Source organism: Camelus ferus, chromosome 16 (genome assembly GCF_009834535.1).
Source record: "Camelus ferus isolate YT-003-E chromosome 16, BCGSAC_Cfer_1.0, whole genome shotgun sequence".
In the NCBI taxonomy this organism is placed as follows: domain Eukaryota; kingdom Metazoa; phylum Chordata; class Mammalia; order Artiodactyla; family Camelidae; genus Camelus; species Camelus ferus.
In genome coordinates this window covers 49276045-49290629 of record NC_045711.1, presented here as the reverse complement: position 1 = coordinate 49290629, position 14585 = coordinate 49276045, and the positions used below count along the sequence as shown (strand labels likewise).

The 14585-nt window shown below is 40.5% G+C and overlaps 1 long non-coding RNA gene and 1 pseudogene across 1 annotated transcript in view; both read right to left on the bottom strand.

Moving 5' to 3' along the window:
- LOC116669187 overlaps window positions 1–14585 on the bottom strand; it is an 82615-nt gene that overhangs the window by 47785 nt on the left and 20245 nt on the right. The window lies entirely within an intron of this gene.
- Window positions 6234–7878, bottom strand: LOC116669166 (annotated as a pseudogene).

Genomic DNA, 14585 nt, shown 5'->3' with positions numbered 1-14585 from the left:
ATCAAACCTTATTAATAAAAACAACCAAATAAGGTAGTTTTTTTTTCTTCTAGGCACATTAACTAAAACATAAAAGTGAACCTGTAGGCACACTGTAACCACAGAACGAAGTTAATAGCTAAGCACAAACCACTATCCAAAGAAAAAAGAGCCTCACTGTCTTAAATCAAACATATGGTTCCCATCAAAGCATTAGAGCAAACTAAACTTTGGCTGTTTCTCCTCTACTGAAAAGTTAAGAAATATGAACTCACTGATTCAGCCTGGACTCAAGGCAGGACAGAAATGGAAACCAGCTGTATGGGCCTCCTGTCCCTTTGGCCACCACAGTCACACCAGGAAAGCCTCTCTCCATGGGTCCTCCCAGGTCCAGTCTTAGAAGATCCAGTCCTGTACCACCTGGGACCTATGTTTACGGCTAGTCTTACTTACCCTAAAATCAAGGCAAAAGTATGTGGTTACTCTGAAAATCATCTTGAGGTGAAATCCTCATTCTGGGTTTCCCTGGCATGGGTTGAGAGGTTCCATTTGTACCAAATGATTGTTTTTAGATACAGAAAAGACCAGATCCTAGATGCCAACACACTGAGATGCAGTAGAATGTGTTATGAGCACATACAATTTTAAAAACTGAAATTATTAAACCCTTTTGGATCATGAAATTTATTCAGAATGCCAGATGAAATACTAAGGCCAGGGTGTTCGCATGTTATTATTGGCCCTCAAATTATTTTAAAACCACACAACAGGCATATGCTTTTATTTTGAAACTCTCAAGTTCAGCTCTGCAGTCAACCTTTAAATAAGAGGAGTGTGTTTCTTTCTTCTGAGAGTTGGGCTTATGGAAGGAAGAGCCAACTTGCATATGAATTTTCATTGTTGACTTTTGATCCAGAGATTCATAAAGTTGTTCCTGTCTTTCTGACCTCAAAGGACACGGAACAAGAATGGTGAGGATGCTGGAAGTGGCAGCCGTCCTTACCAAGATTAGAAACAAGAAACAAGGTTTACAGCAGGCAGAGGAGAGGAAACAGGCAAAGGATTTGAGACTCCATAGTAAGCAGCTTAAACCCGCTTAAAGACTTCACAGAATTAGACAGTGTTCAAAAGACCTACCAAAGGACACAAAGTGATGAATGTAAATCACCCAGAACGTAGCTCAAGTAATAGCTTCCGAACAATCTTCTCAAGTAACAAAATACTGCAAGTTAATAAATCACTTTTAAAAAGTATCAGTAGCTCAAACAGGACACTTGAAGAACAGGAAACACCAGTAAAGCTCTTTTTTAAAAACATTTACTCACGTGCAATATCGATATCAACATGAAATGATCAGGTGGAAAAAAGCAAACAATGGGGTAACACATCAATCACTTTTTTTTTCCTTATAATAAAAGTAACTTAGGGGGAGGGTATAACTCAGTGGTAGAGTGTGTGCTTAGCATGCACAAGGTCCTGGGTTCAATCCCCAGTACCTCCATCAAAAAATAAATAAATAAATAAATAAATAAATAAATAAATAAATAAATAAATAAACAAACAAACAAACAAACAAACCTAATTACCTCTCCCTCAAAAAACAAATAAAAAAATTTAATAGTATTTTTTAAATATTTTTTAAAAATAAGGGCCTACTGTATAGCATAGGGAACTATATTCAATTTTTTGTAATATATAGTGGGAAAAATCTGAAAAGAAAAAATATATATGTATGTATATGTATAACTGAATCACTTTGCTGTACACCTGAAGTTAACATTGTAAATCAACTACACTTCAATGAGAAATAAAATTAAAAATAAAAAAGTAATTTATTGAAGACAATTTGGAAAATGCAAACTAGAAGAAGAAAATTAAAATCACTCATAACCCCACTATCTAACATAATCACTGTTGATATCTTGGCTTGTATTACTACATTTTTTTTCTTTCCCCACCTCACAGCTTTATTGAGATATAACTGACATATAACATTGTGTAAGTTTCAAGTGTTCAGTGTATGAATTTAATACTCCTCTCATTGCAAAATGATCACCACCATAGCCTTAGCTAACACCTCCGTCATGTCACATAATTACCATTTCTTTTTTTTTTAGTTTTTTATCGTTATACAATTTTTTGTTTGTTTATTTTTATGAGGGGGAGGTAATTTGGTTTATTTATTTATTTATTTATTTATATTTAGAGGAGGTACTGGGGATTGAACCCTGGACCCCGTGCGTGCTAAGCACACACTCTACCACTAATCTGTACCCTCCCCCTATTGTTATAAATTTTTAAAGGTTACTTTCACTTTACAGTTATTACAAAATAGTGGCTATACTCCCGGTGTTGTACACGACCTCCTTGAGCCTACCTTAACACCCAGCAGTTTGTACATCCTACTCCTCCACCCCTATATTACATCTCCCCATAGCCAAACCCCATCCCCACTGACAGCCAATAGTTTTCAACCACATTTTTTATTGAAATATAGTTGATTTACAATGTTATGTTAGTTTCTGCTATAAAGCAAAGTGATTCAGAAATATATATATATTTCTTTTTCAGATTCTTTTCCATTATAGGTTATTGCAAGATAATGACTATAGTTCCCTGTGCTATATAGTAGGACCTTGTTGTTTAATATTACATCTGTTAATTGCTTGACTCGGTCTACGGTGTAGGTATTGCCTTTTATTTAAGAGTAACTTAGAAAAAGTGCAGCTGAATGTGGTTCCACCTGTGATATAAAGGATCACAGTGAGCTAGTGTCTATAATTAATCTAAATAGGCATTTTTACAAGTGATATCAAGCAAAAAAAGAGAGGGAAGAGATGAATTCACATTTCATAAGCACTTATTACATTGATAAATGCTTGGTATCTATATGCTTTATTTCACTTACTCCTCAAACCCTATGATGTAGATATTACTGTTCCTATTTCACAGAGGAAGAAGAATGTAGCTTGGAGAGGTCAAATCATTTATTCAAAGTCACAGGGCAAGTAAGAGGAAGAATTAGAAGTCGAAGTTCTGTCTTCCTAATCCCAAAAGCTGTGTTCTTTCCACTCTACCAACATAAATGAAGGTCTACAGTTTCCTATATGAAACTCACAGGGTAGTCTCATTCTGAAAGAGATACCCAAAAAAGGACTGTGTATACTTCCATTTTACAAAAGTGCTCCTCCCCGACCTAAAGCAAACAAGCAGGCTTTAAAATTCCCAGGACAGTTCTCGGTCTACATAGAGAGGAGGAACTTGTGGATGTTGTGTGATGTTATGGAGACCAGAAGTGCTAACAAAGATGGCCCTCGGCCTGAGGTCAGCCTGGAGAGCGGGATACTAAATGCCCCTTTGGCCATTAAAACTGAAGCCGGATTTCATGTAGAGGGCAAAACCAGGGGAAGACAAGCTTTCTAACTAGGACAAGAGCTGTGTCCTGGGGAAGTCAAGTGCAGCATCTTGAATGAGCGTCATGATCTCACCGTGGCAGCAAAGGTGGGAGGTGAGACAGGCAAGGCAATATTTCATTGAAAACTCAACTTTTATGCACAAAAAGTACATAAGCAATCTAAGCAAGAGCCATTCTAAGCTTTTTATAGAAAGATGGTGAGATTTTCTGCAAAGGACTTTGTAAAGAACTCACATGTATATTTTGAGAAGCATAATCATAGTCCAAGCACCTTCTCTTGGACTGGTACAATGCATAACTGCAATTATTAATGCCTGGAATTTACTGACATTGCAGAAAGAGCTTTTCATACTATCACAACCTCTGTCGGTTAAGCCTTACACCCCCACCTTTAGAGACAAACACTGCTTTTAGCTTTACTCATTGTTGGCAGCTATCTGTAAGATAAATTGCTTCAAATAATTTTTATTAGTTTGCCTAAGATCAAGAAGTCAGATTTTTTTTAAATATCCATGCTTGTATGCAAATAAGGGCTTCATTGTATCATTTCAAAATGAGGTCGTTTTGCTTTCCCCACTGGGTGTTCCACACCCAAAAGTTTCCACGAAGATCCAATGTTAACACTTGTGATTTCTATCAGAATCATAACAACTTAAAAAATCACACATTTTAATGATACAAATGAACTTATTTACAAAACAGAAATAGACTCACAGACATAGAAAACAAACTTACGGTTATCAAAGGGGGAAGAGGTTGAGGAGGGATAAATTAGGAGTCTGGGATTAGCATATATAAACTACTACATATAAAATAGATAAACAACAAGGGCCTCCTGTATAGCACAGGGAACTATATTCAGTATTGTATCATAAACCACAATGGAAAAGAGAATATATGTATAACTGAATCACTATGCTATACACCAGAAACTAACACAACATTGTAAATCAATTAGACTTCAATTTTTAAAAAACACACAATTTTAAAGAGTTGGGTGGTGACTTATTCCAACCTCCTACCCAGAAGTTCTTTCTAAAAGATTCTAGGCCTCCAGCCTCCGCAGGGAGACAGAGAGCTAGAGCGCAGGCTACCAGCAGCTCCTGGACATCAAGATGCACCTGCCGAAGGAAACTGAGACCCACTACTGCCTGCCTGAGGGGCAGGGCTGCTAGGTGAGAAGCTTCAAGTTTAATGAAAAAGGAAATCTGGTGGGGCTAGTGGCAAGTATAGGTATCTGGTTGCTCCTATTTACAATCTTAACTAAATGCAACCATGTTATACTACAAAGGCTGGACAACTTGTACAACTGTGAGTCCAATTTTCAATACCCTCTTACTGGCTCCATGAAGGCAATGGCCAAGGCCTTGACTTACGAACCCAGCCCTAGTTCCACACATCACCATCCCCGCACAGGGCCCTCCACAAACATTTGCCCACTTGAAGTGAAATCTAGGGCAGCACTGTGGCTCTGCCTTCCCTCCTCAGAAAAACTAGCTCATTACAACCAACATGGTGTATGCTTAATAGACATTTGGGGTGATGTAGGTTAAAAACAGAATGAATACAAAATATGAAAAGCTAAAACTCAATGACTCCAACTTAAGAGTTTTAAAAGATGGTCCTGGATATGACAATGTTTATGCATACCTAAAACCAAACAAGAATATATGATGTTCTGGTTTCCTTTTCAATCATGAGTCTGAACCTGGATCAAAAAGAGAAAATAAAATCACGGGTAATTTGTATAAGAAAGATTTTCCAGCTAGGGGGAGGGTCAAGACAGGTGAAGGGGATTAAGAGGTGCAAACTATTAGGTATAAAATAAATAAGATACAAGGATGTAATACACAGCATAGGGAATATAACCAATATTTTATAATTTTATTTGGAGTACAATCTAAAAATATTGAATCCCTATGCTGTACACCTGAAACTAATATTGTAAGTCAACTACACTTCAATTAAAAAAAAATAGAACAATTACAAAATAAAAAAGAGAGAGAGAGATTTTCCATCATTCTATTTCATTTTCTTCAGAGGAACAGTATATTCCAGGTCACAAAGAGTTGTGTTTTTATATGGATTTATCATTTGCATTAAGCAGTTAAAGTCATATCAAACCAAGGCTCTGACTGTAGAATAGTTTCGAAGTTTCACTGAGACATTTGTTAAAGTCATGCTCTATTTTTTGAAATGTACATCTATATAAATAATAATAAATGTCTCAGAAGCTCTTACTGTATCAGATTTAAATGGTTTTCTTCCAAGCATTGTTCAACTCAGGGAAGGGAGATGCACTTTCCCTTTCAAAGGAAGTAAAGAAGGAAAGAAGATAGAATAAATAGAGGAGAATGCGATAGATACTAATTTTAAGTTCTGCAGGGAACTCTTGAAAGCTTTACGCTCAGGATAACCCATCAAGGGTTGACTGAATAAGGGAATTAATATGACCTCTGACACAAGATGGATTGGAGTGGTGGGGATAGAGACTGGAGATAAAGTGAATAGGTTACTATAGCAATTCGAGGATAAATTGAATTTTTCTTGACTGAGATCATTCTGGGAGAAGTAAAGAATGAGAGACAGGATTTGGTCAATGATTAGACTTTCAAAAGCTAAGATAGGGTAAACAAAAAATTTTTAATTTCAAACCAGAAAGTTGGGAAGGAGAGCAGAATTAGACAGAAAGATAACAGATTAATTTGTATGTGTATTGAGTTTGATATAAGAGTGGAACACCCCACTGGAAATAACCAATAGAAAACCAAAGATATGAATGGACAACTGCCCACAAGTTGCACTAAGACAGATATGGACAGCATGAAAAATACAAGTCTTTTTTTTTGAAATATTGTCTGTTCCTTTACTGTTATCTTCCACACTACCACCACCAAAACCAGGAAGGGTCTCTATTCCCTCTCCCCTAGAAGGTGCTACCTCCTTCCCAGGCAGTTGAGGGAGGACAGAACTTCAGGCCAGAGCTGCCATTAGGCTTTCCCTTCCCCAGCCCGGAGCCAGGGAGGGGAGATGACTGATGGTGACGGATGGATGGGTGGATAGACGGACAGAGGGCCAAAGATGGTGGGACCAGGAAGGGGACAGGAAGGGCTACTCCAAACAGAGCCCTGCTCCCAGCCTTCCCTAGGGGTAGGTGAGGCATGACTGTCTACCAGGGCCAGGGTGATACCCAGCTGGGCCACAGCTCTCCTGGGGCAGCCCAACAACCATGTGAACTCTCGGCTCTACTGATGCCTCATGTCTCAATACTGCCATAGCTACGCACACCTCTTGGTCCTCTTGTCCTTGGTTTCCTCTCAACAAGCCAAATGGTGGCAGAAGAGGGTGGGAGAGGAAAGCAGCCCCTGCCCTGGGAGCCTCACAGGCTGCACCGGGAGAGTAGCCAGCCTGGGCTGGGGGCAGCCAGGTCTCAGGGGTGGCTACCCCACACATCATAGATGCTTTTATTGGGTGGCACCCCCTGGAAGAGGGCATCTAGATCCCAGAGCAGCCCTCGGGGGCTATGGGTGGCAGGGGGCACCCCGCAGTGGGCTGCGCTGGTTGAGGGTGGGCACCGGGGGCAGGAGGTGGGTGGTAGTGGGGCCAAGGGCATTACCACATTGAGAGTGTAGATGGGCAAGTAGGAGGTGGGCAGCTGTCCCCAAAGTAAGGCCCTGTGACCTCCACCAGACAGCCCTCCTGGGTCTGAGGTGCCCTGCAGTAAGTGAAGGGGCCATGTTTTGGAATCAGGGGAGAGGGGCGAGGGCCTGCTGGTTCCACCCTGGTAAGTCTCCCCCTCCACTTTCACGGGCCCTGGGAGGGGGCAGAGGGGCCACAGAGGCCTCCCAGAGGGCAGGAGTGGAGTGGGCTCCTCTTCCTCCCGCCGGCGCACTGAGCCTGACAGACTTGGGCCGCTCCGTGGCGCCCCCTCCCCGGAGCCCCCTAACAGAGACTTCATGCTGAAGCCCTCGCTGGCCAGCGGCTGGGGACTAGATGGCCGGTAGGGCCGGCCAGGCAGCACCTAGGAGCCCAGGTCCTTGGCGAAGGCGCCCCTGGCGCCTTTGCTCTGCCAGCGCCGGCACGGGGCCGCGTTCTGCAGCCGCAGCGCCTCGGCCGGGATCAGGCTCACATCGACCGCCCAGAAGTTGCCCTTGGCCTGGGGTTTCGCAGGATCCTCGGGCACCTTGCGGAAGCACCGGCTGGAGGAGAGGTTGTGGCGGATGGAGTCTTTCCAGCCTTCATAGTCGTCCCTGAAGAAGGGGAACACGGCCTGGACCTGATGGATGATCTGGGCCAGCTTCAGCCTGCGGGACGGTGCGGCCTGGATCACCAGGGCGATCATGGCCAAGTAGGTGTACGGGGGCTTGTCATGCCGCAGGGATCTCTTCTTCCTCCTCTTGCGGGGCTGGGAGGGCGACTCCCTCCCGGGGAGCCCCAGGCCTGGGTTGCTGCAGGGCCCCATGCAGGGGAAGCACGCAACGTGGGCAGGGGCCTGACCCGGTGGTTGAGCGCAGGGCCGAAAGTACAATAGTCTTACTTGCTAGGTAAAATTTGTCATACAGAGCAAAAATCCTAGCCAACTGGTAAACATTCAAACTTTTAGAGTACATTTTTAAAAATCACTTTACGGCTAACGAAGTTCTAGAAATTCAGAACTAAATATGATGTTTTGAAGTATGAATTATCTTAACTCAAGAACCACAACAGAGGGGTCCTTTCCAGAAGTGAGTCACACACAAAAACACATATTCAGAGCAGGAGTCATGCCAAGTCAGTCTTGGAGGTACCTGACTCAAGTCAAAAAACAGTTATTGATTGTTTATGATAAGCAAGTACAGCAATAAGCTGATGCAGCTAAACAATCAAAGGTCTTATACAGCATCACACAGCTGGAAAAAGACCAAAGCTAATCCGAAAAGATTAACCTTTAGGATTCTCAAAAAGAACTGAAAACGTTTCCCTAATTTTCTAACAGCGCTGACTTCAGTGACCATCTCTTTCAAGGTATGAGGCACGAGTTTTCTGACAACTTGGAGAAGTTTCAATGCTAATGATTTTTGAGGGTAAGTGAGCTTGTAGTACTTGTGTGTCCACATAGCACCAGATTTCGTTTCCGGAGCCAGAAATGGTGGACTGAGTCGCCGGTGAGATGAGACATTTGGAAAAAAAAAAAAAAAAGAAAGCAAGGAATTGAAGCAGTAATGGATTAGTATAATGAATTTTTCTGAAGGCAACAGTGCAGAAATATTTGTAAAAGGTGCAGCAGAATGTGGACATACTAAAAGGCAACTAGTCTTGCCTTCCCAACAGCTTTGCTTTTCAGATAAGCTGGACTAAATTTCAGAATGTTTCTTAATTTCCAAATGTTTGTAACTGAAGCCAAAGACATCTTAAAATGTATTAAACTTTTTTATCTTTATTTTTACTGAATGGACCAGTGGTATCAGAAGCAGAAAAGAAATAAAAGTCAAACTGAGGGGCCAAAAAATTAAAAAGAAATTTCTTTTAATGTTCACAAATTTCAGTACCACAAATGGTATTGCAGACTACAGTCTTCAAGACATCAACAACTGTGTTAAGCACTAAATCAGAAAATAAATCTTGCACACTTTTACCTTAATACCGGATTATTTTTCATAGGCAACTCAAAAGTTACTGTTGACTACATGAAGTTAGAGATTAAAAGTACAAAGGTGGCATAGCTAAACTAGCAAAGGTATATTGGATTATATAGTTGAAAAAAGAGTGGGTTCTGTTTTAACTCGGTCTTTAAGATTAACATGGAGAAGTTGTCAAAGAGAATAGAAAATGTTTCCGTAATTCTCAAACAGTGCTGACTTTAATGAATATCTCTTTCAAGGAATGAGTAGCTAGTCTTGTGGCTGCCTGGGGAGGTTTCAAAGATAATGATTTTTTTGAGGGTAAAAACTACAGACGCCAGCATTTCTTCCAAACATTCAAAATTGTTCACGGAAGGAGAAGCCTTATATTCATGTAAGATGATATGATTTATAGGTGTAATTAAGTTGCATTAAACTGAAAAGTGTTGGTGTGCTGTATTAGTGGCTTTAATCTGAATGCAGCCCCACACCCAAGAGGAAAAGATTATCATTCCATCCTAAATACACAACAGTAATCCCTACGTGAGCAACTCCTGTCCTGGTGACACAATGAGAAGGTCAAAACAAACCTGAGCCTTGCGATGAACATTTCCAGAACTCAAAAGAAGTTTAATGAATATACATTATGTATACACATGACTGCAACATTGTGCTGTACATCAGAAACTGACACATTGTAATTGACTGTACTTCAATTAAAAGAAAAAAGAAATGTTTAACAATAACCAAGTCCTTTTCAAGAGAAGATATAAAGTCGATAAAAGATTGTCTACTCCGGTATTCATTCATATGTTCAAAAGTATTAAATAAGCATGAAGGCTAATGGGTTAGTGGGAAAACCCACTAAATGAGTGGGAGTTGGGGCAGGTTCCAAAGAAACAGAAGACATGCACTTTTTGCCCTTGAGAAGTTCACAATCTAGTTAAGGAGAAAACAAGCATTTTGAACCTCAGGGTAGTAAACAAACAGAATTTTTGTCAATCTGTATACTTTCAGTGCAACTTATTTTAATAACCAAAGTCAGATTCTACCTCCTCCAAGCCTGTGGGGAAATACCATTTAAAAAAAAAAAATTGTACAGCTAAAATTTCATTTGTTACAGGTCTCTTTGTAAAGAGCCTAAATGTACCACACACACACATATATATATACATATACATATATATAGATTTATATAAAGCTTGCTAAGAAAGGGATCTACATATAAATACCAGCTGGCGAACAACCAGCGATACACAGTGCATCCTTCAAAGCTATATGACAGCGCCGAGCCGCTGAGGGGGCTCAGATACTGAGACTGACTGGGAAGCTGAAATCAAGAGAAAAAGAGAAGGATGGGGAGACAGAAACAGATGCATCTGATAGCAGCTGTCAGGCAAGCAGAGTCCAACCCAGGAAAAGTTGGAGGGCTCTGCAATAGCAGCATAAAACCAGGGAGGCAGTCAGCATCACGGGGAAGTAAGAAGGCAGAAGAGGACACAGGACGTGGGGAGTGTGCTTCTGAAATAGGCGCATCCATCTAGCCAGTTGGTGTAGTGGGAGGATATGTAAGCCTGCAAATAGAACTCAGTAAGTCAAGCCATTATGTGAAGACCAATAAGCAAAAATAATTTCCAAAGATATATGAACTTTGGTTACAGAGAAGTACTGTGTCCTACTTTTGAATGGTATCACACTGGTCTCCTCCGCCTGCCCACACCATCTGTCATGGGGAAAGCTACTGGAGAAGACAAAAGAGGAACACTACAGCTGGGTCCTACATTCAAGGCATTGGAAAGGCAGAAATGCTCAATTCTGAGGACTAGACCTTTGCTACTGTAATAGTTGTGCAGGGCATATATCCAAGATCAGGAAGCAGACAACATTAATGTCAGAGAAGGTTCATACAGAGACACAAGCTTACTTGAGTGAGGTGGATGTTGAAAGCCAAACAGAGGAATTTCTATAAACTCTTGCGTCCTCCACCATCAGCAACCCTCTGATTTTTCTACTTCCAACTTCTCTCTCTTTACTGCTACTGTTTACCAGAAAACACTTCACATTGAAGACCACGCCATCTCTGATAAGGGTTCAAAATCTAGTATATAAGGTCCTTCCATATGTGCTTGAAGTTTCCCTCAAAAAAAAAAAAAATTGGTTTTTTAACCAATTCTGGATATTTTATACAGAGAAGCATACAATACACATCCTTTTGTGTCTGGCTTCTTTCACTTATTGTCATGTTTTCAAGGCTCATCCATGCTGTAGCGTGTATCAGGACTTCATTCCTTATCATGGCTGAATAATATTCTGCTGTATGGATATACCACAATTTGCTTGTTCATTCACCTGTTGATGGAAACTTGAGTCATTTCCACCTTTTGGGCATTATAATTAGTGCTGATATCCATAAAGACAGAAAGCAGATTGATAGTTACATAGGCTGGGGGATCAGGGGAGTAGGGAGTGACTGCTTAAAGGGTACAGGTGTTCTTTTTGAGGTGGTGAAATGGTTTGGAACTAGATAGATGCACTGGCTACCCAACATTGTGAATGGACTAAATGAACTGTACATTTTTTCAGGGTTAATTTTATGTTATGTGAATTTCACCTCAATCAATTTTTTTTTAATTTCAAGGCAAAGCCTCCATTGCCACCTGCCTAAAGTAGATCCTACGTGTGGGCTAAATGACAATAGGAAATGTGACCTATTTTTAGATGAATTGTCTATAACATGTAGGTAATCCTTCACTGCTGAGATCAGACACTACCTGCTCCATGAAGCTTGCTGGGGAAACAGAATTAAAAACAAAATCTTCTCCCTGTCCACAAAGCCTCTCCAGAAAGTTAGTAGAGAAAGAAAACACTTTTGTTATTGAATAAGCATTAAACCAGAATGTGATGCAGTAAGACTGCAGGCAGAAGGAAATCTTACCCTTTTATAGCCAAGCAGATACAACACCTTAAATCCCTAAGTAAATGACAACTAGTCCTCCAGTAAGAGGACTTGACATCATCATGTGTCACATACAGTTCATCTGGTAATTGGGGTGACTTGACCTGGTGATTGGGGCTACCATCTGTGTTTGCTAAAAGGCTTCATATAAAGGAAAAATACACTTCTTATAACAGGAGCTGGTTTTCGAGAGAGGCTCCTACCTTTGCACAGGAACTGGGAGACAGGGGTACTGTTTTCTTTGGATGTTTACATTCCCAAGTATGGTTCCCAGGTCCTTGAGAAAGACATTCCTGGGTCATAAAGCTGGCCAGGGGCTTATTTAGCTTTTAAAAGATTCAGTTACATTTCAAAGAGACGGAGAAAGAATTTACAGGGTTTCGAAACTAATTGCTCTAAGAAAAGAGGGGGATGGGTGTCTCTTCCCTTATTTTCAACAAGGAGAATTAAGCCTCTTAGTTTTCATTTGTATTTGCCCTTACAAGCCTTCTCTGATCCTCCCAGCAAAAAGTAATTACTTCCCCTTCGGAGATGCCTTTCTGTAGCACTTCCCACTTCGACCCTGAACTGAACGGTTTCAACAGGATCAGCATTTATTCCTTTTCTACATCCCTTCTGGTGCCTAGCACACTGCCCAGAGCCAACACTCAGAAAAGGCTCTGGACGACAGCTGAGAACCGTGTGGTAATGGGAATGTCCTGGATTTTGACTGCATTACTGTTAATATCGCGTTGTAATTTTGTCCTATTGTTTATAAGATGTTACGAGTAGGGGACCTCAAAAAAGGGTCTGCACCGTTTCTCTGTACTATTTCTTACAACCGAATCCACAGTTACCTCAAAGTGAAAAGTTGAATTAAAATTTGTAAATGTCCTTGAATGCATAAACACAGATGAATCATTTAACCACTGAATGATAGTTACAGGATACTATAAAGAGAAACACCAGACCAAACTGAAGAGAAGAAAATTCACAGCTACAGTCAGGGGAAGAGCTGAGCAGGATTAAAGGATGCCTTTAGGAAACTATGGGGATTATCAATCCAGATGCTAAACACTGCTGTGCAGGGCAGAGAGCTGTGAGAATCGAATAGGTTAAAAAAAAAAACTAAAAAAATTAAAAATTTTAAAGAGAGACAAAATAAATAAATAAATTAAATCCAAGAAAGGATGAATGCAAGTACAAGGGATTAAATTGTCTAGAATAAACCAAGACGAGGAGAAAATGACCAGAACTAGACTCTCCAGGACACTCCCTAGAAGACGGCAGGGCCAAGGTCATCAGTTAGAGAAAGGAGGTTTAGAAAAATCAGTATTTCAAAGACAGGAAGGGACGCTAAGGGAACACCCATCAAACTGGTGAGGGAGATGTACTTAGGACCCAACAAAGATCTCTCGTCCAGGGACCAGAAACAAAAGGCCAGTATTGTAGCTCAAACGGGGCCAGTGGCTGCGTGCAGAGCTTTAGTCTGAGAACCATAACTTCAAAGGTTGGGGCCTCCAGATGAAAAGGGAATGGATAAAGGAAATTGAATTCCTGAATAGTTTGGTTTAGTGCTTATGGTCTGCAATGCTAACGATAGAATATGAATTGTATTTGTAATACACTGAAACTATATATATAGAAACAGTTTCAAACAGTTTCAGTGTATTACATATATATGTATACATAAACTGGCTTCACCTTCTAGCAATGCTCATTTGGGGAGCATGAAACATCTGTGTGTTGGGCTGCAATGAACAAGGTTGGAAGGGGAAGTGCTATTGAAAATACCAGAGAAAATGGGACCCAAGGGCCAAGTCTTTGGTGAGAGAAATTGCCCTGCTTTTTACTCTTGAGTTACAGCAGCTAAGAATGAATTCAGTATCTGCCAAGAACACACCCGCATGTGTATGATTCCCTGCTTAATCACTCCACATGAAATGCATATGTAGGACATACGGAAATGAATGTCAGCATTGCTCGAGCACCTTGGAAAATACTAGAAAATGCTGACAAACACGTCCCAACCCAACACAAATCGGTCTAATTATATTCTCAACTGAAACATGAAACACAAGATTAAACCATATCATGTGGAGGCATGCTCTCGTGGAAAAAAAAAATCAACAATGTAACAGAAAAGGGGACAAGTTAGTAAAGTCAGATCCTGTGACTTATAATATTTTAAAAGTACAAAAAAACCCACATCTTTATTTGCTGACTAATTATGCATCTATAATCCTATTAAAAGGCATGATTGATTAAAAAAGAAATTCACAGTATCTTAAGCTGCTAAAGAAATTACATTTAATAAGCAAAGTAATAGCCAAGTTCTATGAAATTATCCCCCAAATTAAAAGATCAGTTGGACTGATATGTCTGTCTAAGGAAAAGAGATTCATATTTACAACTGCCCAGAGGAGAAATCCATTTGATAGAAAATTGTGTTGTCATCAAGTCTGCCTGGTATACTTTTTAGACTAAAAACGGATCACAACAGTTATGTGCAGGACAGGCAAAACATGAAATGGATCAAGATTTGTGACGCTTGTAGACAACAAAATTAGGTACTTTAATGGGTGCCCAAGTGCATTACATTAAAAGTGCATACACAGGGGAGGGTATAGCACAGTGGTGGAGCGCATGCTTAGCA